We start from the raw sequence: 22,272 nt of genomic DNA on the forward strand, positions 1-22,272 counted from the left end.
TTTCTTTTTGAACTTGTTACAATCCACTTGATTTCATCGGGGGAAAGTTAATTAATTTGAACTGTCTTGGTTTTTCTAAATTTGAAACCGTAAAATGTGTTGTACATCAACAAAATGCACCCTGTGAGTGAAAACAGTAGTCTTGCAAATGACTTCCTCTCAGCAATTGTTAGAACGTTAAGACTGTACTTTCAGGAATCATTTCTAAAGATATTGTCTTGAGAAATGTGTTTCTAAAGTGAAGGTCTTGCTAACCATGATGATGAGATTAGATGTTTCTTCCTGAACATGAAGCTGACATGGAACAATGATTCTGTCATGTGTTCTTTGTCATTGATGATTGTTCTTTGCTTCTTAATGAGGTTTTGATGGAGGGAATATGTTCAGAGTGGTTACCTACATCTTTAATAAGAAAGTCTTCAAAGATGTATGGCTTATTGCTAAAATGTTACTCTTTGATTAAAGCATTCTCAGTTGGATATGAGGAGACTAGTCTTCCAATGAACAGTGGAAACAAATCGTACGACCGCATGGCACTTAAACACCCATAACTTGAATATTTGGAAATGGAAGAAAAACTAAATAAACTGATGCCTATCGTGTTTTGGCTAAGTACCAGAACCCGTTTTGCCCGTTAAACCAAGGCGAGATGATACTTGACTAAAATCCGTGGACATTTGTAAGGTGCTGCAGCATTGCTTGGGAATGTGACTGGATACCATCAGTTGTTGGTTAAGTAGTGTCACCTTGAAACCGTGTGTTACCTTGGTGTGGCCGGGAATGGGGTCGGCCAAAGTACATTCAACCTGTAGATCACTCTTGTTTCTCTTCAAGTCGCATAAATCTTTCGCCTTTTACTAAAGATTTCCGTGGGGAGGAACAACAAGAGACTTAATAATTTTTTTAATGCCCTGTGAAGCAGGGCTTCTCTTTCCTGTGAAAACAATAACAATGTGAGCGGTGGTTGACTGTTGCAATGTTTAGTGTGTGGTTGCAACAATACCAAGGTTACAGCCAGTGGTCAACATGCGGTAATGGATGGATCCGGTCTCATTTAAAACTTGGAATTTCCCTGCCAATATTCAGGTCCTCAGTCAATTGACCAGGGCTTTTCTTTTTGAACTTGTTACAATCCACTTGATTTCATCGGGGGAAAGTAAATTAATTTGAACTGTCTTGGTTTTTCTTAATTTGAAACCGTAAAATGTGTTTTACATCAACAAAATGCACCCTGTGAGTGAAAACAGTAGTCTTGCAGATGACTTCCTCTCAGCAATTGTTAGAACATTAAGACTATACTTTCAGGGATCATTTCTAAAGATATTGTCTTGAGAAATGTGTTTCTAAAGTGAAGGTCTTGTTAACCACGATGATGAGGTTAGATGTTTCTTCCTGAACATGAAGCTGACATGGAACAATGATTCTGTCATGTGTTCTTTGTCATTGATGATTGTTCTTTGCTTCTTAATGAGGTTTTGATGGAGGGAATATGTTCAGAGTGGTTACCTACATCTTTAATAAGAAAGTCTTCAAAGATGTATGGCTTATTGCTAAAATGTTTTGATTAAAGCATTCTCAGTTGGATATGAGGAGACTAGTCTTCCAATGAACAGTGGAAACAAATCGTTCGACCGCATGGCACTTAAACACCTATAACTTGTAAATTTGGAAATGGAAGAAAAACAAATTAAACTGATGCCTATCGTGTTTTGGCTAAGTACCAGGGGCCGTACTTATCAAGCTTCTTAGAGTGCCATTTTACACTTAAGTCCTGAGAATTTGCGAAATTTAGTCCTACTCTCAAACTTAAGAATAAAAGCTTTTTATCAACGTTCTTAAGTCTAAGAATCACTCCTACTCTCCACGATATTTAAGAGACCTTCAGAGGTGTCTTAAGTGGTTAGGAGTTGCCAGCAGGGGATGGCACTGAGGCGAGAGAGACGTGCGCGAACGTTCAGGGAACGGAACAATGTTTTTTTTTTTTTGATGACGAGCAGCTGATCAAACAGTATCGTTAGACAGAGCGGATATTATTTTTGTCACATATTTAATACTTTTCGATTGCAGTGGGCTAGTATATATAGAGCCACCCACACCAGTTTCAAATTAGTTGCCTAATTAATGAATTGGAAAGAAAATGTAATCTTCATCGTATGGGCAGCTGTTTTCCGGCACCCGGACCTGAGGCCGAGGGTCTATGCCTTTTACCACCCCAGGCCCGGGGGGCCCTCCCGTTCATATGTCAGGACACACAGAAGTGAGCCAGGTCACCGAGCAGTCATCCAGGTCCGCCAGGCCACGCAAACCATTAGGAGCACGATAAATCGGGCAACGCAGGATCACGTGGTCGGCAGTCTGCTCCTCCGCGCCACACTCACACGTCGCGTTAGGTGCTAAGCCCCACTGGAACATGTTTGAGCGAAAGCGACCGACACCAGTTCGGAGGCGGTTAAGCCTCACCCAGGCCACTCGTGGTAGTGAGAGGCCTGGTATTGAGCCGGTGTCAGGTATGAAGTCACGGAGTCTGGAGGAGATGGTATGCTCCAGGTCTGTGCTCCATTTGTGATTCGCCCAGTGAGCCGCCCTGATGTTGTTGTCACTGCATTGCTGCAGGAGCTTCAGGGCGGCTGGTACCAGTGGGTCTCTGGAGGGGAGGCGGGGCGTTGGCTCTGAGGAGAGTGTGAGCCTTTCATGGAGCAGGTGGTTCTCATCCATGTTTGCCCGGCCCGCCAGAGTTGCTACAGCACCTTGGCGACGAAGCTCAGCGGGTTGGATGCCTGCTAAGATGGGCAGTAGCTCCACAGGGGTGGGGCGCAGGCATCCAGTGATAACACGCAAGGCTTCGTTGATCGGGACATCAAGTTGTTTAGAGTGAGCACTGCGCGCCCAGACAGGTGCGCAGTACTCAGCAGTTGAGTAGACCAGGGCAAGTGCTGCTGTTCGCAGAGTTCTTGCCCCGGCACCCCAACCGGACCCAACCAACCGTCTCAGCAGTGAGACGCGGGTGTTGAGTTTCTTGCGTGTTGCCAAGAGGTGTTTACGGAAAGTGAGCGACCTGTCCAGGGTGACCCCAAGGTATTTAGGGTCAGGACGAGGGTCTTCAGGTGTAGGACGAGGCCGGCATAGGGTAAGGGAAGCCCCATCCGGCTTCCGCACCTCGAACCTGATCTCACGATCCGCTTCCCAATTGTATAGGTGGAAAGCTTGTGTCACCGTCTTGGATTCGCTGAGCTTCAATCTCCAGTTATGGAGGTAAGCCACTAAGAAAATGTTATGACATTAGCGTATGTGTGTGGCCGTGAGGTGAGTGACGTCAGTGAGTGTGTGGGCGATATAAGAGAGGGAGCGGTAGCGTGAGTGCCGGCGGGGACTAGTTTGTTTTGTATTATTTTGTAGTTAATGGTCAAAATATACACTCCCATTGTCCACTTAAATATTTCCAAGATATTTCTTTATTCTTAGACAACGGATTTCCCTTCCGTGATTGGTCATTTCTATGGACACAGAAATGACGTCACCTAAAACTCCGTTTACGGCACATAGTAATGTCGTAATTCAGCTCTGAGTGTGACACTTAAGATTCAGTCCTACACTTCGCTGAAAGTGTGAGTAAGACGCTTGATAACTAACTTTTAAGTGCAGCTTTCAGCGAAGAATTTATTTACTCTTATGTCAACTCTTAGCAGACTTCTTAGGAGTAATTCTAAGAAGCTTGATAAGTACGGCCCCAGAACCCGTTGTGCCCGTTAAACCAAGGCGAGATGATACTTGACTAAAATCCGTGGACATTTGTAAGGTGCTGCAGCATTGCTTGGGAATGTGACTGGATACCATCAGTTGTTGGTTAAGTAGTGTCACCTTGAAACCGTGTGTTACCTGGGTGTGGCCGGGAATGGGGTCGGCCAAAGTACATTCAGCCTGTAGATCACTCTTGTTTCTCTTCAAGTCGCATAAATCTTTCGCCTTTTACTAAAGATTTCCGTGGGGAGGAACAACAAGAGGCTTACTAAATTTTTTAATGCCCTGTGAAGCAGGGCTTCTCTTTCCTGTGAAAACAATACATAATGAGCAGGGGTTGACTGTTGCAATGTTTAGTGTGCGGTTGCAACAATACCAAGGTTTTACAGCCAGTGGTGAACATGTGGTAATGGTTGGATCCGGTCTCATTTAAAACTTGGAATTTCCCTGCCAATATTCAGGTCCTCAGTCAATTGACCAGTGCTTTTCTTTTTGAACTTGTTACAATCCACTTGATTTCATCGGGGGAAAGTAAATTAATTTGAGCTGTCTTGGTTTTTCTAAATTTGAAACCGTAAAATGTGTTGTACATCAACAAAATGCACCCTGTGAGTGAAAACAGTAGTCTTGCAAATGACTTCCTCTCAGCAATTGTTAGAACGTTAAGACTATACTTTCAGGGATCATTTCTAAAGATATTGTCTTGAGAAATGTGTTTCTAAAGTGAAGGTCTTGCTAACCATGATGATGAGATTAGATGTTTCTTCCTGAACATGAAGCTGACATGGAACAATGATTCTGTCATGTGTTCTTTGTCATTGATGATTGTTCTTTGCTTCTTCATGAGGTTTTGATGGAGGGAATATGTTCAGAGTGGTTACCTACATCTTTAATAAGAAAGTCTTCAAAGATGTATGGCTTATTGCTAAAATGTTTTGATTAAAGCATTCTCAGTTGGATATGAGCAGACTAGTCTTCCAATGAACAGTGGAAACAAATCATTCGACTGCATGGCACTTAAACACCCATAACTTGTATATTTGGAAATGGAAGACAAACAAATTAAACTGATGCCTATCGTGTTTTGGCTAAGTACCAGGGGCCGTACTTATCAAGCTTCTTAGAGTGCCATTTTACACTTAAGTCCTGAGAATTTGCGAAATTTAGTCCTACTCTCAAACTTAAGAATAAAAGCTTTTTATCAACGTTCTTAAGTCTAAAAATCACTCCTACTCTCCACGATATTTAAGAGACCTTCAGAGGTGTCTTAAGTGGTTAGGAGTTGCCAGCAGGGGATGGCACTGAGGCGAGAGAGACGTGCGCGAACGTTCAGGGAACGGAACAATGTTTTTTTTTTTTTTTGATGACAAGCAGCTGATCAAACGGTATCGTTTAGACAGAGCGGATATTATTTTTGTCACATATTTAATACTTTTCGATTGCAGTGGGCTAGTATATATAGAGCCACCCACACCAGTTTCAAATTAGTTGCCTAATTAATGAATTGGAAAGAAAATGTTATGACAGTAGCGTATGTGTGTGGCCGTGAGGTGAGTGACGTCAGTGAGTGTGTGGGCGATAGAAGAGAGGGAGTGGTAGCGTGAGTGCCGGCGGGGACTAGTTTGTTTTGTATTATTTTGTAGTTTATTGTCAAAATATACACTCCCATTGTCCACTTAAATATTTCCAAGATATTTCTTTATTCTTAGACAACGGATTCCCTTCCGTGATTGGTCATTTCTATGGACACAGAAATGACGTCACCTAAAATTCCGTTTACGGCACATAGTTTCAAGTTTCAAGTTTATTATTCTTCGGTCAATCGTCAACAAAATAAACAAACAGTTTTACATTCTTAAATTGAAAATGAAAATGTTGCAGACCGAAAGGGTTTAGGCTGAAGTTGAACACTTATTGCGCCTAACCCTATAAACAATGTCAAGTACAAAATAAACTTCCGAAAATTATTGAATGTCCATTGTACAACATATTATAAATACACATTATACATAACATAAACACAGTTCAATTATATACACAGTAAAGGCATGTGAAATATCCTTGTAGACATGTTAAACCTTTGTACCAATTTATATACTATATACAAACAATTGTACTTCCATTATTATTTATAACCCACATTTAGTATTTGAATTAACATTGATCATAGTATTAACTACTGTGTTGATTCTAGAGTGATATATTTTTTCAAGACATTGGTCGTAATGTCGTAATTCAGCTCTGAGTGTGACACTTAAGATTCAGTCCTACACTTCGCTGAAAGTGTGAGTAAGACGCTTGATAACTAACTTTTAAGAGCAGCTTTCAGCGAAGAATTTATTTACTCTTAAGTCAACTCTTAGCAGACTTCTTAGGAGTAATTCTAAGAAGCTTGATAAGTACGGCCCCAGAACCCGTTGTGCCCGTTAAACCAAGGCGAGATGATACTTGACTAAAATCCGTGGACATTTGTAAGGTGCTGCAGCATTGCTTGTGAATGTGACTGGAAACCATCAGTTGTTGGTTAAGTAGTGTCACCTTGAAACCGTGTGTTACCTTGGTGTGGCCGGGAATGGGGTCGGCCAAAGTACATTCAGCCTGTAGATCACTCTTGTTTCTCTTCAAGTCGCATAAATCTTTCGCCTTTTACTAAAGATTTCCGTGGGGAGGAACAACAAGAGGCTTACTAAATTTTTTAATGCCCTGTGAAGCAGGGCTTCTCTTTCCTGTGAAAACAATACATAATGAGCGGTGGTAGACTGTTGCAATGTGTAGTGTGCGGTTGCAAAAATACCAAGGTTTTACAGCCAGTGGTGAACATGTGGTAATGGTTGGATCCGGTCTCATTTAAAACTTGGAATTTCCCTGCCAATATTCAGGTCCTCAGTCAATTGACCAGTGCTTTTCTTTTTGAACTTGTTACAATCCACTTGATTTCATCGGGGGAAAGTAAATTAATTTGAACTGTCTTGGTTTTTCTAAATTTGAAACCGTAAAATGTGTTGTACATCAACAAAATGCACCCTGTGAGTGAAAACAGTAGTCTTGCAAATGACTTCCTCTCAGCAATTGTTAGAACGTTAAGACTATGCTTTCAGGGATCATTTCTAAAGATATTGTCTTGAGAAATGTGTTTCTAAAGTGAAGGTCTTGCTAGCCATGATGATGAGATTAGATGTTTCTTCCTGAACATGAAGCTGACATGGAACAATGATTCAGTCATGTGTTCTTTGTCATTGATGATTGTTCTTTGCTTCTTAATGAGGTTTTGATGGAGGGAATATGTTCAGAGTGGTTACCTACATCTTTAATAAGAAAGTCTTCAAAGATGTATGGCTTATTGCTAAAATGTTACTCTTTGATTAAAGCATTCTCAGTTGGATATGAGGGGACTAGTCTTCCAATGAACAGTGGAAACAAATCGTACGACCGCATGGCACTTAAACACCCATAACTTGAATATTTGGAAATGGAAGAAAAACTAATTAAACTGATGCCTATCGTGTTTTGGCTAAGTACCTGGGGCCGTACTTATCAAGCTTCTTAGAATTACTCCTAAGAAGTCTGCTAAGAGTTGACTTAAGAGTAAATAAATTATTCGCTGAAAGCTGCACTTAAAAGTTAGTTATCAAGCGTCTTACTCACACTTTCAGCGAAGTGTAGGACTGAATCTTAAGTGTCACACTCAGAGCTGAATTACGACATTACTATGTGCCGTAAACGGAATTTTAGGTGACGTCATTTCTGTGTCCATAGAAATGACCAATCACGGAAGGGAATCCCTTGTCTAAGAATAAAGAAATATCTTAGAAATATTTAAGTGGACAATGGGAGTGTATATTTTGACAATAAACTACAAAATAATACAAAACAAACAAACAATATTGGCAATGAATCAAAAATAAATGTTTCCTTTTTGTTGCACCTTTCCTGCTTCCTGCTCCCAGACCGTAACAAAGAGGCAGGGGAGACACTTCTCCAGGATGTATGCTCGGGGCAACACCCTTCACTTTACCCGGCAGTGGGTCTCCACAGCGGACGACTTTAGAGTGAATGATGAGTCCGGCGATTAGTTGCAAATCTTGCTTTATTGATTGCTTCCACACAGCCAATCCAACACAAAACAAACTAGTCCCCGCTCGCACTCACAATACCGCTCCCCCTATTCTCTCGCCCACACACTCACTGACGTCACTCACCTCACATGCTGTAACCTAGCGTATGTGTGTGCCACACACATACGCTACTCTCATAAAAATTTCTTTCCAATTCATTAATTAGGCAACTAATTTGAAACTGGTGTGGGTGGCTCTATATCTAGTCCACTGCAGCCACATGCAGAAATCAACAAGGAATCGAAAATTATTAAATCTGTGACAAAAATAATACCTGCTCTGTCTAAACGATACCGTTTCATCAGCTGCTCGTCATCAAACAAAGATGAACGTTCGCGCACGTCTCTCGCCTCAGTGCCATCCCCTGCTGGCAACTCCTAACCACTTAAGACACCTCTGAAGGTCTCTTAAATATCGTGGAGAGTAGGAGTGATTCTTAGACTTAAGAACGTTGATAAAAAGCTTTTATTCTTAAGTTTGAGAGTAGGACTAAATTTAGCAAATTTTCAGGACTTAAGTGTAAAATGGCACTCTAAGAAGCTTGATAAGTACGGCCCCAGAACCCGTTTTGCCCGTTAAACCAAGGCGAGATTATACTTGACTAAAATCCGTGGACATTTGTAAGGTGCTGCAGCATTGCTTGGGAATGTGACTGGATACCATCAGTTGTGGGTTAAGTAGTGTCACCTTGAAACCGTGTGTTACCTTGGTGTGGCCGGGAATGGGGTCGGCCAAAGTACATTCAGCCTGTAGATCACTCTTGTTTCTCTTCAAGTCGCATAAATCTTTCGCCTTTTACTAAAGATTTCCGTGGGGAGGAACAACAAGAGGCTTACTCAATTTTTTAATGCCCTGTGAAGCATTGCTTCTCTTTCCTGTGAAAACAATACACAATGAGTAGTGGTTGACTGTTGCAATGTTTAGTGTGTGGTTGCAACAATACCAAGGTTACAGCCAGTGGTGAACATGCGGTAATGGATGGATCCGGTCTCATTTAAAACTTGGAATTTCCCTGCCAATATTCAGGTTCTCAGTCAATTGACCAGTGCTTTTCTTTTTGAACTTGTTACAATCCACTTGATTTCATCGGGGGGAAGTTAATTAATTTGAACTGTCTTGGTTTTTCTAAATTTGAAACCGTAAAATGTGTTGTACATCAACAAAATGCACCCTGTGAGTGAAAACAGTAGTCTTGCAAATGACTTCCTCTCAGCAATTGTTAGAACTTTAAGACTGTACTTTCAGGGATCATTTCTAAAGATATTGTCTTGAGAAATGTGTTTCTAAAGTGAAGGTCTTGCTAACCATGATGATGAGATTAGATGTTTCTTCCTGAACATGAAGCTGACATGGAACAATGATTCTGTCATGTGTTCTTTGTCATTGATGATTGTTCTTTGCTTCTTAATGAGGTTTTGATGGAGGGAATATGTTCAGAGTGGTTACCTACATCTTTAATAAGAAAGTCTTCAAAGATGTATGGCTTATTGCTAAAATGTTACTCTTTGATTAAAGCATTCTCAGTTGGATATGAGGAGACTAGTCTTCCAATGAACAGTGGAAACAAATCGTACGACCGCATGGCACTTAAACACCCATAACTTGAATATTTGGAAATGGAAGAAAAACTAATTAAACTGATGCCTATCGTGTTTTGGCTAAGTACCAGAACCCGTTTTGCCCGTTAAACCAAGGCGAGATGATACTTGACTAAAATCCGTGGACATTTGTAAGGTGCTGCAGCATTGCTTGGGAATGTGACTGGATACCATCAGTTGTTGGTTAAGTAGCGTCACCTTGAAACCGTGTGTTACCTTGGTGTGGCCGGGAATGGGGTCGGCCAAAGTACATTCAGCCTGTAGATTACTCTTGTTTCTCTTCAAGTCGCATAAATCTTTCGCCTTTTACTAAAGATTTCCGTGGGGAGGAACAACAAGAGGCTTACTAAATTTTTTAATGCCCTGTGAAGCAGGGCTTTTCTTTCCTGTGAAAACAATAACAATGAGCGGTGGTTGACTGTTGCAATGTTTAGTGTGTGGTTGCAACAATACCAAGGTTACAGCCAGTGGTGAACATGTGGTAATGGTTGGATCCGGTCTCATTTAAAACTTGGAATTTCCCTGCCAATATTCAGGTCCTCAGTCAATTGACCAGTGCTTTTCTTTTTGAACTTGTTACAATCCACTTGATTTCATCGGGGGAAAGTAAATTAATTTGTACTGTCTTGGTTTTTCTAAATTTGAAACCGTAAAATGTGTTGTACATCAACAAAATGCACCCTGTGAGTGAAAACAGTAGTCTTGCAAATGACTTCCTCTCAGCAATTGTTAGAACGTTAAGACTATACTTTCAGAGATCATTTCTAAAGATATTGTCTTGAGAAATGTGTTTCTAAAGTGAAGGTCTTGCTAACCATGATGATGAGATTAGATGTTTCTTCCTGAACATGAAGCTGACATGGAACAATGATTCTGTCATGTGTTCTTTGTCATTGATGATTGTTCTTTGCTTCTTAATGAGGTTTTGATGGAGGGAATATGTTCAGAGTGGTTACCTACATCTTTAATAAGAAAGTCTTCAAAGATGTATGGCTTATTGATAAAATGTTACTCTTTGATTAAAGCATTCTCAGTTGGATATGAGGAGACTAGTCTTCCAATGAACAGTGGAAACAAATCGTTCGACCGCATGGCACTTAAACACCCATAACTTGTATATTTGGAAATGGAAGAAAAACTAATTAAACTGATGCCTATCGTGTTTTGGCTAAGTACCAGAACCCGTTGTGCCCATTAAACCAAGGCGAGATGATAATTGACTAAAATCTGTGGACATTTGTAAGGTGCTGCAGCATTGCTTGGGAATGTGACTGGATACCATCAGTTGTTGGTTAAGTAAAGTGTCACCTTGAAACCGTGTGTTACCTTGGTGTGGCCGGGAATGGGGTCGGCCAAAGTACATTCAGCCTGTAGATCACTCTTGTTTCTCTTCAAGTCGCATAAATCTTTCGCCTTTTACTAAAGATTTCCGTGGGGAGGAACAACAAGAGGCTTAATAAATTTTTTAATGCCCTGTGAAGCAGGGCTTCTCTTTCCTGTGAAAACAATAACAATGAGCAGTGGTTGACTGTTGCAATGTTTAGTGTGTGGTTGCAACAATACCAAGGTTACAGCCAGTGGTGAACATGCGGTAATGGATGGATCCGGTCTCATTTAAAACTTGGAATTTCCCTGCCAATATTCAGGTGCTCAGTCAATAGACCAGTGCTTTTCTTTTTGAACTTGTTACAATCCACTTGATTTCATCGGGGGAAAGTTAATTAATTTGAACTGTCTTCCATCCATTTTCTACCGCTTATTCCCTTTGGTGTCGCGGGGGGCGCTGGAGCCTATCTCAGCTCCAATCGGGCGGAAGGCGGGGTACACCCTGGACAAGTCGCCACCTCATCGCAGGGCCAACACAGATAGACAGACAACATTCACACACTAGGGCCAATTTAGTGTTGCCAATCAACCTATCCCCAGGTGCATGTCTTTGGAGGTGGGAGGAAGCCGGAGTACCCGGAGGGAACCCACGCAGTCACGGGGAGAACATGCAAACTCCACACAGAAAGATCCAGAGCCCGGGATTGAACCCAGGACTACTCAGGACCTTCGTATTGTGAGGCACATGCACTAACCCCTGTACCACCGTGCTGCCTTTGAACTGTCTTGGTTTTTCTAAATTTGAAACCGTAAAATGTGTTGTACATCAACAAAATGCACCCTGTGAGTGAAAACAGTAGTCTTGCAAATGACTTCCTCTCAGCAATTGTTAGAACATTAAGACTGTACTTTCAGGGATCATTTCTAAAGATATTGTCTTGAGGAATGTGTTTCTAAAGTGAAGGTCTTGCTAACCATGATGATGAGATTAGATGTTTCTTCCTGAACATGAAGCTGACATGGAACAATGATTCTGTCATGTGTTCTTTGTCATTGATGATTGTTCTTTGCTTCTTAATGAGGTTTTGATGGAGGGAATATGTTCAGAGTGGTTACCTACATCTTTAATAAGAAAGTCTTCAAAGACGTATGGCTTATTGCTAAAATGTTACTCTTTGATTAAAGCATTCTCAGTTGGATATGAGGAGACTAGTCTTCCAATGAACAGTGGAAACAAATCGTTCGACCGCATGGCACTTAAACACCCATAACTTGTATATTTGGAAATGGAAGAAAAACTAATTAAACTGATGCCTATCGTGTTTTGGCTAAGTACCAGAACCCGTTGTGCCCATTAAACCAAGGCGAGATGATAATTGACTAAAATCCGTGGACATTTGTAAGGTGCTGCAGCATTGCTTGGGAATGTGACTGGATACCATCAGTTGTTGGTTAAGTAAAGTGTCACCTTGAAACCGTGTGTTACCTTGGTGTGGCCGGGAATGGGGTCGGCCTAAGTACATTCAGCCTGTAGATCACTCTTGTTTCTCTTCAAGTCGCATAAATCTTTCGCCTTTTACTAAAGATTTCCGTGGGGAGGAACAACAAGAGGCTTACTAAATTTTTTAATGCCCTGTGAAGCAGGGCTTCTCTTTCCTGTGAAAACAATACATAATGAGCGGGGGTTGGCTGTTGCAATGTTTAGTGTGTGGTTGCAACAATACCAAGGTTACAGCCAGTGGTGAACATGTGGTAATGGTTGGATCCGGTCTCATTTAAAACTTGGAATTTCCCTGCCAATATTCAGGTCCTCAGTCAATTGACCAGTGCTTTTCTTTTTGAACTTGTTACAATCCACTTGATTTCATCGGGGGAAAGTAAATTAATTTGTACTGTCTTGGTTTTTCTAAATTTGAAACCGTAAAATATGTTGTACATCAACAAAATGCACCCTGTGAGTGAAAACAGTAGTCTTGCAAATGACTTCCTCTCAGCAATTGTTAGAACTTTAAGACTATACTTTCAGGGATCATTTCTAAAGATATTGTCTTGAGGAATGTGTTTCTAAAGTGAAGGTCTTGCTAACCATGATGATGAGATTAGATGTTTCTTCCTGAACATGAAGCTGACATGGAACAATGATTCTGTCATGTGTTCTTTGTCATTGATGATTGTTCTTTGCTTCTTAATGAGGTTTTGATGGAGGGAATATGTTCAGAGTGGTTACCTACATCTTTAATAAGAAAGTCTTCAAAGATGTATGGCTTATTGCTAAAATGTTACACTTTGATTAAAGCATTCTCAGTTGGATATGAGGAGACTAGTCTTCCAATGAACAGTGGAAACAAATCGTACGACCGCATGGCACTTAAACACCCATAACTTGAATATTTGGAAATGGAAGAAAAACTAATTAAACTGATGCCTATCGTGTTTTGGCTAAGTACCAGAACCCGTTTTGCCCGTTAAACCAAGGCGAGATGATACTTGACTAAATTCCGTGGACATTTGTAGGTGCTGCAGCATTGCTTGGGAATGTGACTGGATACAGTTGTTGGTTAAGTAGTGTCACCTTGAAACCGTGTGTTACCTTGGTGTGGCCGGGAATGGGGTCGGCCAAAGTACATTCAGCCTGTAGATCACTCTTGTTTCTCTTCAAGTCGCATAAATCTTTCGCCTTTTACTAAAGATTTCCGTGGGGAGGAACAGCAAGAGGCTTACTAAATTTTTTAATGCCCTGTGAAGCAGGGCTTCTCTTTCCTGTGAAAACAATACATAATGAGCGGTGGTTGACTGTTGCAATGTTTAGTGTGCGGTTGCGACAATACCAAGGTGACAGCCAGTGGTGAACATGTGGTAATGGATGGATCCGGTCTCATTTAAAACTTGGAATTTCCCTGCCAATATTCAGGTCCTCAGTCAATTGACCAGTGCTTTTCTTTTTGAACTTGTTACAATCCACTTGATTTCATCGGGGGAAAGTAAATTAATTTGAACTGTCTTGGTTTTTCTAAATTTGAAACCGTAAAATGTGTTGTAAGTCAACAAAATGCACCCTGTGAGTGAAAACAGTAGTCTTGCAGATGACTTCCTCTCAGCAATTGTTAGAACGTTAAGACTATACTTTCAGGGATCATTTCTAAAGATATTGTCTTGAGAAATGTGTTTCTACAGTGAAGGTCTTGCTAGCCATGATGATGAGATTAGATGTTTCTTCCTGAACATGAAGCTGACATGGAACAATGATTCTGTCATGTGTTCTTTGTCATTGATGATTGTTCTTTGCTTCTTAATGAGGTTTTGATGGAGGGAATATGTTCAGAGTGGTTACCTACATCTTTAATAAGAAAGTCTTCAAAGATGTATGGCTTATTGCTAAAATGTGACTCTTTGATTAAGGCATTCTCAGTTGGATATGAGGAGACTAGTCTTCCAATGAACAGTGGAAACAAATCGTACGACCGCATGGCACTTAAACACCCATAACTTGAATATTTGGAAATGGAAGAAAAACAAATTAAACTGATGCCTATCGCGTTTTGGCTAAGTACCAGAACCCGTTTTGCCCGTTAAACCAAGGCGAGATGATACTTGACTAAAATCTGTGGACATTTGTAAGGTGCTGCAGCATTGCTTGGGAATGTGACTGGATACCATCAGTTGTTGGTTAAGTAGTGTCACCTTGAAACCGTGTGTTACCTTGGTGTGGCCGGGAATGGGGTCGGCCAAAGTACATTCAGCCTGTAGATCACTCTTGTTTCTCTTCAAATCGCATAAATCTTTCGCCTTTTACTAAAGATTTCCGTGGGGAGGAACAACAAGAGGCTTACTAAATTTTTTAATGCCCTGTGAAGCAGGGCTTCTCTTTCCTGTGAAAACAATAACTATGAGCGGTGGTTGACTGTTGCAATGTTTAGTGTGCGGTTTCAGCAATACCAAGGTTACAGCCAGTGGTGAACATGCGGTAATGGATGGATCCGGTCTCATTTAAAACTTGGAATTTCCCTGCCAATATTCAGGTCCTCAGTCAATTGACCAGTGCTTTTCTTTTTGAACTTGTTACAATCCACTTGATTTCATCGGGGGAAAGTTAATTAATTTGAACTGTCTTGGTTTTTCTAAATTTGAAACCGTAAAATGTGTTGTACATCAACAAAATGCACCCTGTGAGTGAAAACAGTAGTCTTGCAAATGACTTCCTCTCAGCAATTGTTAGAACGTTAAGACTGTACTTTCAGGGATCATTCCTAAAGATATTGTCTTGAGAAATGTGTTTCTACAGTGAAGGTCTTGCTAACCATGATGATGAGATTAGATGTTTCTTCCTGAACATGAAGCTGACATGGAACAATGATTCTGTCATGTGTTCTTTGTCATTGATGATTGTTCTTTGCTTCTTAATGAGGTTTTGATGGAGGGAATATGTTCAGAGTGGTTACCTACATCTTTAATAAGAAAGTCTTCAAAGATGTATGGCTTATTGCTAAAATGTTACTCTTTGATTAAAGCATTCTCAGTTGGATATGAGGAGACTAGTCTTCCAATGAACAGTGGAAACAAATCGTACGACCGCATGGCACTTAAACACCCATAACTTGAATATTTGGAAATGGAAGAAAAACTAATTAAACTGATGCCTATCGTGTTTTGGCTAAGTACCAGAACCCGTTTTGCCCGTTAAACCAAGGCGAGATGATACTTGACTAAATTCCGTGGACATTTGTAAGGTGCTGCAGCATTGCTTGGGAATGTGACTGGATACAGTTGTTGGTTAAGTAGTGTCACCTTGAAACCGTGTGTTACCTTGGTGTGGCCGGGAATGGGGTCGGCCAAAGTACATTCAGCCTGTAGATCACTCTTGTTTCTCTTCAAGTCGCATAAATCTTTCGCCTTTTACTAAAGATTTCCGTGGGGAGGAACAACAAGAGGCTTACTAAATTTTTTAATGCCCTGTGAAGCAGGGCTTCTCTTTCCTGTGAAAACCATACATAATGAGCGGTGGTAGACTGTTGCAATGTGTAGTGTGCGGTTGCAAAAATACCAAGGTTTTACAGCCAGTGGTGAACATGTGGTAATGGTTGGATCCGGTCTCATTTAAAACTTGGAATTTCCCTGCCAATATTCAGGTCCTCAGTCAATTGACCAGTGCTTTTCTTTTTGAACTTGTTACAATCCACTTGATTTCATCGGGGGAAAGTAAATTAATTCTAACTGTCTTGGTTTTTCTAAATTTGAAACCGTAAAATGTGTTGTAAGTCAACAAAATGCACCCTGTGAGTGAAAACAGTAGTCTTGCAGATGACTTCCTCTCAGCAATTGTTAGAACGTTAAGACTATACTTTCAGGGATCATTTCTAAAGATATTGTCTTGAGAAATGTGTTTCTACAGTGAAGGTCTTGCTAGCCATGATGATGAGATTAGATGTTTCTTCCTGAACATGAAGCTGACATGGAACAATGATTCTGTCATGTGTTCTTTGTCATTGATGATTGTTCTTTGCTTCTTAATGAGGTTTTGATGGAGGGAATATGTTCAGAGTGGTTACCTACATCTTTAATAAGAAAGTCTTCAAAGATGTATGGCTTATTGCTAAAATGTTACACTTTGATTAAAGCATTCTCAGTTGGATATGCGGAGACTAGTCTTCCAATGAACAGTGGAAACAAATCGTACGACCGCATGGCACTTAAACACCCATAACTTGAATATTTGGAAATGGAAGAAAAACTAATTAAACTGATGCCTATCGTGTTTTGGCTAAGTACCAGAACCCGTTTTGCCCGTTAAACCAAGGCGAGATGATACTTGACTAAATTCCGTGGACATTTGTAGGTGCTGCAGCATTGCTTGGGAATGTGACTGGATACAGTTGTTGGTTAAGTAGTGTCACCTTGAAACCGTGTGTTACCTTGGTGTGGCCGGGAATGGGGTCGGCCAAAGTACATTCAGCCTGTAGATCACTCTTGTTTCTCTTCAAGTCGCATAAATCTTTCGCCTTTTACTAAAGATTTCCGTGGGGAGGAACAGCAAGAGGCTTACTAAATTTTTTAATGCCCTGTGAAGCAGGGCTTCTCTTTCCTGTGAAAACAATACATAATGAGCGGTGGTTGACTGTTGCAATGTTTAGTGTGCGGTTGCGACAATACCAAGGTGACAGCCAGTGGTGAACATGTGGTAATGGATGGATCCGGTCTCATTTAAAACTTGGAATTTCCCTGCCAATATTCAGGTCCCCAGTCAATTGACCAGTGCTTTTCTTTTTGAACTTGTTACAATCCACTTGATTTCATCGGGGGAAAGTAAATTAATTTGAACTGTCTTGGTTTTTCTAAATTTGAAACCGTAAAATGTGTTGTAAGTCAACAAAATGCACCCTGTGAGTGAAAACAGTAGTCTTGCAGATGACTTCCTCTCAGCAATTGTTAGAACGTTAAGACTATACTTTCAGGGATCATTTCTAAAGATAGTGTCTTGAGAAATGTGTTTCTACAGTGAAGGTCTTGCTAACCATGATGATGAGATTAGATGTTTCTTCCTGAACATGAAGCTGACATGGAACAATGATTCTGTCATGTGTTCTTTGTCATTGATGATTGTTCTTTGCTTCTTAATGAGGTTTTGATGGAGGGAATATGTTCAGAGTGGTTACCTACATCTTTAATAAGAAAGTCTTCAAAGATGTATGGCTTATTGCTAAAATGTGACTCTTTGATTAAAGCATTCTCAGTTGGATATGAGGAGACTAGTCTTCCAATGAACAGTGGAAACAAATCGTACGACCGCATGGCACTTAAACACCCATAACTTGAATATTTGGAAATGGAAGAAAAACAAATTAAACTGATGCCTATCGTGTTTTGGCTAAGTACCAGAACCCGTTTTGCCCGTTAAACCAAGGCGAGATGATACTTGACTAAAATCTGTGGACATTTGTAAGGTGCTGCAGCATTGCTTGGGAATGTGACTGGATACCATCAGTTGTTGGTTAAGTAGTGTCACCTTGAAAGCGTGTGTTACCTTGGTGTGGCCGGGAATGGGGTCGGCCAAAGTACATTCAGCCTGTAGATCACTCTTGTTTCTCTTCAAGTCGCATAAATCTTTCGCCTTTTACTAAAGTTTTCCGTGGGGAGGAACAACAAGAGGCTTACTAAATTTTTTAATGCCCTGTGAAGCAGGGCTTCTCTTTCCTGTGAAAACAATACATAATGAGCGGTGGTAGACTGTTGCAATGTGTAGTGTGCGGTTGCAAAAATACCAAGGTTTTACAGCCAGTGGTGAACATGTGGTAATGGTTGGATCCGGTCTCATTTAAAACTTGGAATTTCCCTGCCAATATTCAGGTCCTCAGTCAATTGACCAGTGCTTTTCTTTTTGAACTTGTTACAATCCACTTGATTTCATCGGGGGAAAGTAAATTAATTTGAACTGTCTTGGTTTTTCTAAATTTGAAACCGTAAAATGTGTTGTAAGTCAACAAAATGCACCCTGTGAGTGAAAACAGTAGTCTTGCAGATGACTTCCTCTCAGCAATTGTTAGAACGTTAAGACTATACTTTCAGGGATCATTTCTAAAGATATTGTCTTGAGAAATGTGTTTCTACAGTGAAGGTCTTGCTAACCATGATGATGAGATTAGATGTTTCTTCCTGAACATGAAGCTGACATGGAACAATGATTCTGTCATGTGTTCTTTGTCATTGATGATTGTTCTTTGCTTCTTAATGAGGTTTTGATGGAGGGAATATGTTCAGAGTGGTTACCTACATCTTTAATAAGAAAGTCTTCAAAGATGTATGGCTTATTACTAAAATATTACTCTTTGATTAAAGCATTCTCAGTTAGATATGAGGAGACTAGTCTTCCAATGAACAGTGGAAACAAATCGTACGACCGCATGGCACTTAAACACCCATAACTTGAATATTTGGAAATGGAAGAAAAACTAATTAAACTGATGCCTATCGTGTTTTGGCTAAGTACCAGAACCCGTTTTGCCCGTTAAACCAAGGTGAGATGATACTTGACTAAAATCCGTGGACATTTGTAAGGTGCTGCAGCATTGCTTGGGAATGTGACTGGATACCATCAGTTGTTGGTTAAGTAGCGTCACCTTGAAACCGTGTGTTACCTTGGTGTGGCCGGGAATGGGGTCGGCCAACGTACATTCAGCCTGTATATCACTCTTGTTTCTCTTCAAGTCGCATAAATCTTTCGCCTTTTACTAAAGATTTCCGTGGGGAGGAACAACAAGAGGCTTACTAAATTTTTTAATGCCCTGTGAAGCAGGGCTTCTCTTTCCTGTGAAAACAATAACAATGAGCGGTGGTTGACTGTTGCAATGTTTAGTGTGTGGTTGCAACAATACCAAGGTTACAGCCAGTGGTGAACATGCGGTAATGGATGGATCCGGTCTCATTTAAAACTTGGAATTTCCCTGCCAATATTCAGGTCCTCAGTCAATTGACCAGTGCTTTTCTTTTTGAACTTGTTACAATCCACTTGATTTCATCGGGGGAAAGTTAATTAATTTGAACTGTCTTGGTTTTTCTAAATTTGAAAACGTAAAATGTGTTGTACATCAACAAAATGCACCCTGTGAGTGAAAACAGTAGTCTTGCAAATGACTTCCTCTCAGCAATTGTTAGAATGTTAAGACTATACTTTCAGGGATCATTTCTAAAGATATTGTCTTGAGAAATGTGTTTCTAAAGTGAAGGTCTTGCTAGCCATGATGATGAGATTAGATGTTTCTTCCTGAACATGAAGCTGACATAGAACAATGATTCTGTCATGTGTTCTTTGTCATTGACGATTGTTCTTTGCTTCTTAATGAGGTTTTGATGGAGGGAATATGTTCAGAGTGGTTACCTACATCTTTAATAAGAAAGTCTTCAAAGATGTATGGCTTATTGCTAAAATGTGACTCTTTGATTAAAGCATTCTCAGTTGGATATGAGGAGACTAGTCTTCCAATGAACAGTGGAAACAAATCGTACGACCGCATGGCACTTAAACACCCATAACTTGAATATTTGGAAATGGAAGAAAAACTAATTAAACTGATGCCTATCGTGTTTTGGCTAAGTACCAGAACCCGTTTTGCTCGTTAAACCAAGGCGAGATGATACTTGACTAAAATCTGTGGACATTTGTAAGGTGCTGCAGCATTGCTTGGGAATGTGACTGGATACCATCAGTTGTTGGTTAAGTAGTGTCACCTTGAAACCGTGTGTTACCTTGGTGTGGCCGGGAATGGGGTCGGCCAAAGTACATTCAGCCTGTAGATCACTCTTGTTTCTCTTCAAGTCGCATAAATCTTTCGCCTTTTACTAAAGATTTCCGTGGGGAGGAACAACAAGAGGCTTACTAAATTTTTTAATGCCCTGTGAAGCAGGGCTTCTCTTTCCTGTGAAAACAATAACAATGAGCGGTGGTTGACTGTTGCAATGTTTAGTGTGTGGTTTCAACAATACCAAAGTTACAGCCAGTGGTGAACATGCGGTAATGGATGGATCCGGTCTCATTTAAAACTTGGAATTTCCCTGCCAATATTCAGGTCCTCAGTCAATTGACCAGTGCTTTTCTTTTTTAACTTGTTACAATCCACTTGATTTCATCGGGGGCAAGTTAATTAATTTGAACTGTCTTGGTTTTTCTAAATTTGAAACCGTAAAATGTGTTGTACATCAACAAAATACACCCTGTGAGTGAAAACAGTAGTCTTGCAAATGACTTCCTCTCAGCAATTGTTAGAACGTTAAGACTATACTTTCAGGGATCATTTCTAAAGATATTGTCTTGAGAAATGTGTTTCTAAAGTGAAGGTCTTGCTAACCATGATGATGAGATTAGATGTTTCTTCCTGAACATGAAGCTGACATGGAACAATGATTCTGTCATGTGTTCTTTGTCATTGGTGATTGTTCTTTGCTTCTTAATGAGGTTTTGATGGAGGGAATATGTTCAAAGTGGTTACCTACATCTTCAATAAGAAAGTCTTCAAAGATGTATGGCTTATTACTAAAATATTACTCTTTGATTAAAGCATTCTCAGTTAGATATGAGGAGACTAGTCTTCCAATGAACAGTGGAAACAAATCGTACGACCGCATGGCACTTAAACACCCATAACTTGAATATTTGGAAATGGAAGAAAAACTAATTAAACTGATGCCTATCGTGTTTTGGCTAAGTACCAGAACCCGTTTTGCCCGTTAAACCAAGGTGAGATGATACTTGACTAAAATCCGTGGACATTTGTAAGGTGCTGCAGCATTGCTTGGGAATGTGACTGGATACCATCAGTTGTTGGTTAAGTAGCGTCACCTTGAAACCGTGTGTTACCTTGGTGTGGCCGGGAATGGGGTCGGCCAAAGTACATTCAGCCTGTAGATCACTCTTGTTTCTCTTCAAGTCGCATAAATCTTTCGCCTTTTACTAAAGATTTCCGTGGGGAGGAACAACAAGAGGCTTACTAAATTTTTTAATGCCCTGTGAAGCAGGGCTTCTCTTTCCTGTGAAAACAATACATAATGAGCGGTGGTTGACTGTTGCAATGTTTAGTGTGTGGTTTCAACAATACCAAGGTTGCAGCCAGTGGTGAACATGCGGTAATGGATGGATCCGGTCTCATTTAAAACTTGGAATTTCCCTGCCAATATTCAGGTCCCCAGTCAATTGACCAGTGCTTTTCTTTTTGAACTTGTTACAATCCACTTGATTTCATCGGGGGAAAGTAAATTAATTTGAACTGTCTTGGTTTTTCTAAATTTGAAACCGTAAAATGTGTTGTAAGTCAACAAAATGCACCCTGTGAGTGAAAACAGTAGTCTTGCAGATGACTTCCTCTCAGCAATTGTTAGAACGTTAAGACTATACTTTCAGGGATCATTTCTAAAGATATTGTCTTGAGAAATGTGTTTCTACAGTGAAGGTCTTGCTAACCATGATGATGAGATTAGATGTTTCTTCCTGAACATGAAGCTGACATGGAACAATGATTCTGTCATGTGTTCTTTGTCATTGATGATTGTTCTTTGCTTCTTAATGAGGTTTTGATGGAGGGAATATGTTCAGAGTGGTTACCTACATCTTTAATAAGAAAGTCTTCAAAGATGTATGGCTTATTGCTAAAATGTGACTCTTTGATTAAAGCATTCTCAGTTGGGTATGGGGAGACTAGTCTTCCAATGAACAGTGGAAACAAATTGTACGACCGCATGGCACTTAAACACCCATAACTTGAATATTTGGAAATGGAAGAAAAACTAATTAAACTGATGCCTATCGTGTTTTGGCTAAGTACCAGAACCCGTTTTGCCCGTTAAACCAAGGCGAGATGATACTTGACTAAAATCTGTGGACATTTGTAAGGTGCTGCAGCATTGCTTGGGAATGTGACTGGATACCATCAGTTGTTGGTTAACTAAAGTGTCACCTTGAAACCGTGTGTTACCTTGGTGTGGCCGGGAATGGGGTCGGTCAAAGTACATTC

General features: G+C 40.4%; 31 non-coding genes across 31 annotated transcripts; all 31 read left to right on the forward strand.

The window, feature by feature from the left end:
* Positions 1-179: 179 nt before the first annotated feature.
* On the forward strand, positions 180-393 carry LOC133640210 (small nucleolar RNA U3). The gene has a single exon (XR_009824113.1). It is a non-coding gene; the product is annotated as a small nucleolar RNA U3 (small nucleolar RNA).
* Positions 394-815: 422 nt separating this feature from the next.
* On the forward strand, positions 816-926 carry LOC133640119 (U5 spliceosomal RNA). The gene has a single exon (XR_009824024.1). It is a non-coding gene; the product is annotated as a U5 spliceosomal RNA (small nuclear RNA).
* Positions 927-1,289: 363 nt separating this feature from the next.
* On the forward strand, positions 1,290-1,503 carry LOC133640020 (small nucleolar RNA U3). Its single transcript, XR_009823937.1, has one exon. It is a non-coding gene; the product is annotated as a small nucleolar RNA U3 (small nucleolar RNA).
* A 2,424-nt stretch (positions 1,504-3,927) lies between these two features.
* LOC133640075 (U5 spliceosomal RNA) lies at positions 3,928-4,038 on the forward strand. The gene has a single exon (XR_009823980.1). It is a non-coding gene; the product is annotated as a U5 spliceosomal RNA (small nuclear RNA).
* A 364-nt stretch (positions 4,039-4,402) lies between these two features.
* Positions 4,403-4,616, forward strand: LOC133640100 (small nucleolar RNA U3). Its single transcript, XR_009824005.1, has one exon. It is a non-coding gene; the product is annotated as a small nucleolar RNA U3 (small nucleolar RNA).
* Positions 4,617-6,345: 1,729 nt separating this feature from the next.
* On the forward strand, positions 6,346-6,456 carry LOC133640076 (U5 spliceosomal RNA). Its single transcript, XR_009823981.1, has one exon. It is a non-coding gene; the product is annotated as a U5 spliceosomal RNA (small nuclear RNA).
* A 364-nt stretch (positions 6,457-6,820) lies between these two features.
* LOC133639969 (small nucleolar RNA U3) lies at positions 6,821-7,034 on the forward strand. The gene has a single exon (XR_009823889.1). It is a non-coding gene; the product is annotated as a small nucleolar RNA U3 (small nucleolar RNA).
* Positions 7,035-8,609: 1,575 nt separating this feature from the next.
* Positions 8,610-8,720, forward strand: LOC133640166 (U5 spliceosomal RNA). The gene has a single exon (XR_009824069.1). It is a non-coding gene; the product is annotated as a U5 spliceosomal RNA (small nuclear RNA).
* Positions 8,721-9,082: 362 nt separating this feature from the next.
* On the forward strand, positions 9,083-9,296 carry LOC133640216 (small nucleolar RNA U3). The gene has a single exon (XR_009824119.1). It is a non-coding gene; the product is annotated as a small nucleolar RNA U3 (small nucleolar RNA).
* A 422-nt stretch (positions 9,297-9,718) lies between these two features.
* On the forward strand, positions 9,719-9,829 carry LOC133640078 (U5 spliceosomal RNA). Its single transcript, XR_009823983.1, has one exon. It is a non-coding gene; the product is annotated as a U5 spliceosomal RNA (small nuclear RNA).
* Positions 9,830-10,190: 361 nt separating this feature from the next.
* On the forward strand, positions 10,191-10,404 carry LOC133639970 (small nucleolar RNA U3). Its single transcript, XR_009823890.1, has one exon. It is a non-coding gene; the product is annotated as a small nucleolar RNA U3 (small nucleolar RNA).
* A 424-nt stretch (positions 10,405-10,828) lies between these two features.
* LOC133640054 (U5 spliceosomal RNA) lies at positions 10,829-10,939 on the forward strand. The gene has a single exon (XR_009823961.1). It is a non-coding gene; the product is annotated as a U5 spliceosomal RNA (small nuclear RNA).
* A 737-nt stretch (positions 10,940-11,676) lies between these two features.
* LOC133639963 (small nucleolar RNA U3) lies at positions 11,677-11,890 on the forward strand. Its single transcript, XR_009823883.1, has one exon. It is a non-coding gene; the product is annotated as a small nucleolar RNA U3 (small nucleolar RNA).
* Positions 11,891-12,314: 424 nt separating this feature from the next.
* On the forward strand, positions 12,315-12,425 carry LOC133640079 (U5 spliceosomal RNA). Its single transcript, XR_009823984.1, has one exon. It is a non-coding gene; the product is annotated as a U5 spliceosomal RNA (small nuclear RNA).
* Positions 12,426-12,787: 362 nt separating this feature from the next.
* LOC133640211 (small nucleolar RNA U3) lies at positions 12,788-13,001 on the forward strand. The gene has a single exon (XR_009824114.1). It is a non-coding gene; the product is annotated as a small nucleolar RNA U3 (small nucleolar RNA).
* A 417-nt stretch (positions 13,002-13,418) lies between these two features.
* LOC133640124 (U5 spliceosomal RNA) lies at positions 13,419-13,529 on the forward strand. Its single transcript, XR_009824028.1, has one exon. It is a non-coding gene; the product is annotated as a U5 spliceosomal RNA (small nuclear RNA).
* A 362-nt stretch (positions 13,530-13,891) lies between these two features.
* LOC133639961 (small nucleolar RNA U3) lies at positions 13,892-14,105 on the forward strand. The gene has a single exon (XR_009823881.1). It is a non-coding gene; the product is annotated as a small nucleolar RNA U3 (small nucleolar RNA).
* A 422-nt stretch (positions 14,106-14,527) lies between these two features.
* LOC133640047 (U5 spliceosomal RNA) lies at positions 14,528-14,638 on the forward strand. Its single transcript, XR_009823954.1, has one exon. It is a non-coding gene; the product is annotated as a U5 spliceosomal RNA (small nuclear RNA).
* Positions 14,639-14,999: 361 nt separating this feature from the next.
* LOC133639966 (small nucleolar RNA U3) lies at positions 15,000-15,213 on the forward strand. The gene has a single exon (XR_009823886.1). It is a non-coding gene; the product is annotated as a small nucleolar RNA U3 (small nucleolar RNA).
* A 418-nt stretch (positions 15,214-15,631) lies between these two features.
* LOC133640080 (U5 spliceosomal RNA) lies at positions 15,632-15,742 on the forward strand. Its single transcript, XR_009823985.1, has one exon. It is a non-coding gene; the product is annotated as a U5 spliceosomal RNA (small nuclear RNA).
* Positions 15,743-16,106: 364 nt separating this feature from the next.
* LOC133639962 (small nucleolar RNA U3) lies at positions 16,107-16,320 on the forward strand. The gene has a single exon (XR_009823882.1). It is a non-coding gene; the product is annotated as a small nucleolar RNA U3 (small nucleolar RNA).
* A 417-nt stretch (positions 16,321-16,737) lies between these two features.
* LOC133640125 (U5 spliceosomal RNA) lies at positions 16,738-16,848 on the forward strand. Its single transcript, XR_009824029.1, has one exon. It is a non-coding gene; the product is annotated as a U5 spliceosomal RNA (small nuclear RNA).
* Positions 16,849-17,210: 362 nt separating this feature from the next.
* On the forward strand, positions 17,211-17,424 carry LOC133640008 (small nucleolar RNA U3). Its single transcript, XR_009823926.1, has one exon. It is a non-coding gene; the product is annotated as a small nucleolar RNA U3 (small nucleolar RNA).
* A 422-nt stretch (positions 17,425-17,846) lies between these two features.
* LOC133640151 (U5 spliceosomal RNA) lies at positions 17,847-17,957 on the forward strand. Its single transcript, XR_009824054.1, has one exon. It is a non-coding gene; the product is annotated as a U5 spliceosomal RNA (small nuclear RNA).
* A 364-nt stretch (positions 17,958-18,321) lies between these two features.
* LOC133640157 (small nucleolar RNA U3) lies at positions 18,322-18,535 on the forward strand. Its single transcript, XR_009824060.1, has one exon. It is a non-coding gene; the product is annotated as a small nucleolar RNA U3 (small nucleolar RNA).
* A 422-nt stretch (positions 18,536-18,957) lies between these two features.
* Positions 18,958-19,068, forward strand: LOC133640081 (U5 spliceosomal RNA). The gene has a single exon (XR_009823986.1). It is a non-coding gene; the product is annotated as a U5 spliceosomal RNA (small nuclear RNA).
* Positions 19,069-19,429: 361 nt separating this feature from the next.
* On the forward strand, positions 19,430-19,643 carry LOC133639974 (small nucleolar RNA U3). The gene has a single exon (XR_009823894.1). It is a non-coding gene; the product is annotated as a small nucleolar RNA U3 (small nucleolar RNA).
* Positions 19,644-20,065: 422 nt separating this feature from the next.
* On the forward strand, positions 20,066-20,176 carry LOC133640082 (U5 spliceosomal RNA). Its single transcript, XR_009823987.1, has one exon. It is a non-coding gene; the product is annotated as a U5 spliceosomal RNA (small nuclear RNA).
* Positions 20,177-20,537: 361 nt separating this feature from the next.
* LOC133640009 (small nucleolar RNA U3) lies at positions 20,538-20,751 on the forward strand. Its single transcript, XR_009823927.1, has one exon. It is a non-coding gene; the product is annotated as a small nucleolar RNA U3 (small nucleolar RNA).
* A 422-nt stretch (positions 20,752-21,173) lies between these two features.
* On the forward strand, positions 21,174-21,284 carry LOC133640083 (U5 spliceosomal RNA). The gene has a single exon (XR_009823988.1). It is a non-coding gene; the product is annotated as a U5 spliceosomal RNA (small nuclear RNA).
* A 362-nt stretch (positions 21,285-21,646) lies between these two features.
* LOC133640168 (small nucleolar RNA U3) lies at positions 21,647-21,860 on the forward strand. Its single transcript, XR_009824071.1, has one exon. It is a non-coding gene; the product is annotated as a small nucleolar RNA U3 (small nucleolar RNA).
* The last annotated feature ends 412 nt before the right edge of the window (positions 21,861-22,272 follow it).

This window comes from Entelurus aequoreus, linkage group LG22, assembly GCF_033978785.1.
Source record: "Entelurus aequoreus isolate RoL-2023_Sb linkage group LG22, RoL_Eaeq_v1.1, whole genome shotgun sequence".
Lineage (NCBI taxonomy): Eukaryota > Metazoa > Chordata > Actinopteri > Syngnathiformes > Syngnathidae > Entelurus > Entelurus aequoreus.